The following is a 4,734-nucleotide window of genomic DNA, read 5'->3' on the forward strand; positions in this document are numbered from 1 at the left end:
AAAATATATTAACAAAGTTATAAATTTTTTTATCTATAAATAAAATAAAATTATATATATAATATTTACAAAATTTTACAAGCCCAAATTTAAAATAAAATATATAAACATTGAAAACTATAAACTAACTAAAAATATATTAACAAAGTAGATTATAAATAATAGGATAGCTTTTTGAAATTTTGGGAAGTGTAAAAGCTACTTTTTAGAAAGTTGAAAAAGTGGGGCCCGGCGCGTGTTGAACAAAGCTTTCAAACCTATTTGGTTTATATTGCCACGTAAGCCGAAAAGTGGTAAACAATTAACTAAAAAATAAGTTCGGGGGGTAATAGGACCTTAGTAAAGGTTAGGTGTGTCTCAGAGATTTTGGGCATAGGCTGGGGGGGATATTATGCATTTTCCCGAAACTCTATAAAATATTTCTTTACTATTATAACCTTGTGTTATTATGATATTGCTTTATTGGAAAAATTATGCGGTTAAGCAAACTTATGCTACTTAATTACGTGGGCTGACTTCGAGTTTGTATAATTAGTCATGTTTGTATAATTCACCACATTTGTATAATTCGTAACTAACAATTCTTTGTTTGATTTATATTTGTATACAATGGTTTGTATTTGTATATGCCAATGATTTCCTTTGGTTTTTCAGTTTGTCATCATATACATTCAATCTTTTTGTGTATAACTTTTTAAAGATTATATAAACGTGTAGTTTTTGGATTTTGTATAAGATAATTTATATAATGTAATTTTATTTGTATATGACGATGATTTCCTTTGGTTTTTCAATTTTGTCACCATGTACATTCAATTTTTTTGTGTGCAACTTTTTAAAGTTTGTATAAATGTGTAGTTTTTGGATTTTGTATAAGATAATTTATATAATGTAATTTGTATAATATGTTTTGTATAATTGTTTAAAGTTCATATGTTTATATTTGTATCAATTCGTTATTTTGAGTTTTATCATATTTGTATAATTTCAGACTTTACATTACTCAATTATACAAAAACACTCGAATTATACAAACATACCTACGAATTATACAAATTATTGCCCTCTCTCGCTCGCCTCTCTCCTCCCTCTCCTAATCTCGCTCGTCAAAATATACAAATACATATGTATAATATACAATTATTTAACTGATATACATATACAATTCACCTCTCTCCCACTCTCTGTCTTCACTCGCTCACCTCTCTCCTCCCTCTCCCAATCTCACTCGTCACTCTCCTCCCTATAACATGTAGCTACGAATCATAATTAGCAAACTATAGTTATGCAGCGTAATTAGACTATTTTTGAGTGACTATATGCAAAAGTTCCTCTTGTTTATTTTACGTAATTGGGCCAAGGTAGATAATCCCCGGACAAAATCTTCTTTTTCAGTATTTTCTACACACACACACTGATCCTTGATGGCAGGGTGTATTTCTAATTTTTTGTTGGTCAAATATATCTTAATCTTAGCATAGATTTTAAGGCTACTTAAGTTATTCAATACCTAAAACTTATTTTTTTTATAAAAAAAAGTAGTTCAAGTGGTTAATTGACGAACTACATTGAATAAACAAATTCAAAAATATGGAGAAAAATATTAGTGAAATCATCAAATTACACTAAATGAAATTGGAGAATTAATTAGAACATTTATAACCATTCCAATATAAATAAAAAAAGAAAACAAATTACAAACGAAATTTAAGAAAAGAAATAGGGGGATAGTTTAGTTATTTAGGGGTCTTATCCAAGGATTGTTAAACCTTGGATTAGTTATCCCTCCATTTTCTAGGGATAAATAAGACTACGTATGGTGTATAACTAATCCATGTATTAAGTTAAATAAAATAACCAAACAATATATTAGATGAACTAAATTTTAATCCATGTACTATTCTAATTAATACCGTCTACCAAACGGGTCCTTAGGACAGTGCCCATCACAACTCAAATATTAATTTTGTACACTATATTTGTATATTATCATAATAATATTTATCTAATTTTCAATACTATTGTTTTTCTAAATAAAGTTATAGGGAAAACAATTGTTTTCGTCCATATGTTATTGCCTTATTTTGATTTTGATCCTAGCACTATCTTACTTCCCAGATTTAACCTTTAATTAAAATAAATTATTTTAGTCTTTCTACTAACTATGATAACCAATAAAAACAATTTTTTCATTTCTGTTAAGGGCAATTATGATACTTCACAATAAAGAACACTTTTATACCGAAAACAAAATCTAAACATACAGAGAAGTTTACCTCCTCCCTTCTTCCATTAGAATGTCGATCCTCTAATACACGGATAATAATAGCATACTATTTATTGATGGAAGAATTACTTCATATATGTATTTAAGATTTTATATTTGCATCATATAAATCTATTAATTAGGAATTACTAATACAACAACTTTATTACTAGTGATAACAGATTCAAATTAATTAATTTAATTTATTTTTTATTTTCGTATTTAATACTGGAAAGAGAAAATAAAAGGTTTGATTTTTTTATGACAATTATCAAGGTAATTATCTAATTACAATTTAGAAATTTTAATGTTATATGTCTCCTTAAAAGTAATAATATGTAACAGTACTTGAAATTCCAAACTTCTTTCCTTAAATCTTCTCAAAAAAAAATTCACAATCATGATGAAACTCATGTGAATCTTCTCCCCATTATAGCAGTACTAATTGTGTGTTATACCGATTCATTCAATGGAGCATACACTCGTTACAGCAAGCCGATCCTCAAAGCCTTCAGAAGGAGAAACACCTTCACCGGGATACACATCTACGAAAAGGGGAAAGTTAACAAGGAAACTAATTGGGAGAGGCACAAAATCTAATGGGAATACCTATGCCACTTCATTGTCCATGGATGCTGAATGTTGATGATCCAGATGCGGAGAAAGAAAAAAGGAAAAAAACATGAAATTTGAGCTGAAAGGAAATGGAGGTGATGGAGATAAGAGGAAAGGAAGTGGAAAAATCCCTACTTTTGTGGGAAAATGCCTCTTATTTCCCTAATTTGGGCCATCTAATTATTGCTTATTTGGTCTTAGTTGCCATCTGATGTATTGATTGTTGTGATTAAATAAAAGGACCCCTGGTCCAAAAAATTCATTTTAAAAAAAAATTCATTCTCGATTTTTCCTTGAGAGAGATGTGTATATGCAAAGATGGAGGCCACAATCGTTCTGAAAAGATGGAGCTTCCTGACTAATATTGTCAAGATTGGTAGGCCAAATTGCCCCGATTGGTACTACATTAGAGCCGCTTCTATGGAAAGAAAGATCTATTTGAGAGGGAGTGGTGTTGATAGATTCTATGGTCATAACCAAAGGAATAAAGGCCGTCCAACATTATGTTTCATTTGACATGCAATCATATTTAATCCATAATTCTCTTTTCTTCAATTTCTATGTTTTTGTATTATTTTATTTGATTTTGATTATTTTGCCTAAAAAATCAAATAATTTTGTTCCACTTGATGTGACAATTTGGTCAAGACTCTTGAGAAGGATCAAAATTTGTTGTCAAAAATTCAAATTTGGAAAAAATCAAGCCAAGTTGAAAATTGGCAATAATATTGATTATCAAATTATGTATGAAAATTGATACCCAACAAATTTGTATATTAGTAATTAAGAATTTATAAATGTATGAAAGATGTATTATATTTGATATTCACGTTTTACCTTAATCTATCATTTTGAACCAGTTTATATACCCATTACATGCACAAATTGATATTTATGTTGAGTTATTAGCATATTCATTTGGTATTAAAACGGGTATCAAAGATTTTTTAAATTATATGCACTATATGGAATAGATACATAATACTTTTTGAACGTAAACAATATATAATTTGAAACTATATGTATATAGACTGGATATGTAAATAATATGGTGTGGAATAAATATACAAATTGGTTCACTTAATCTTTTTATATTAGTTATATACAAACATGATTTATATGCAATGTGTATAATGACTATAAAAAATGATGATTAATAAATTTTAGATTTTATTAATTATTTATGAAATTATTGTACAAATTAATATTTATGGATTGTGATATCCAATTTAGGAGATATACTTTAGATTATATAATGAATGAAATCAATTTATAAAGTGATTTCATGTATGGAATATGTATAATGTATGTGAAAGTTGGTATGCAAACATGTGAACATCTATTTTTATATTTTATTAACTGTTTTAGTGTATGAAATGGGTATACAAATTGATATATATGAACTGTGATTTTATTTAATTGATACAATTTATATATTAATTTCATACACTATATTATCAGTTTGAATTAAAAATTCATGTTTTCTATTTTCGTATTGAGTCAAAATTAAATAGATTGATGAACGCTAGCATCTTTTATACTGGAAAAACAATAATAAATTTTGTTACTTTTCAAGATTTTTAATAAAATTAAAAAGTCATGGATAAAAGCATACAAATTGTGTAGAAGACAAATAGGAAAGAGGAAGAAAAATTGTGTTTGAAAAATCTAAGAAAAAAAATCGTATGAATATATAAAAGGAGAAAATTGTGTGAGAATATTAAGGGGAGATATTTTAGGAAGAAAAGAGATTTACTTTTTTGGAAGAAGATTAGGAACAATTATTGAGTTAATATCTTAAAAGGTACTTGAACTATAATAAATTATCTAGCAAAATCATTGAACTTTATTTT

This window comes from Solanum tuberosum, unplaced genomic scaffold, assembly GCF_000226075.1.
Source record: "Solanum tuberosum cultivar DM 1-3 516 R44 unplaced genomic scaffold, SolTub_3.0 scf00168, whole genome shotgun sequence".
Classification (NCBI taxonomy): Eukaryota; Viridiplantae; Streptophyta; class Magnoliopsida; order Solanales; family Solanaceae; genus Solanum; species Solanum tuberosum.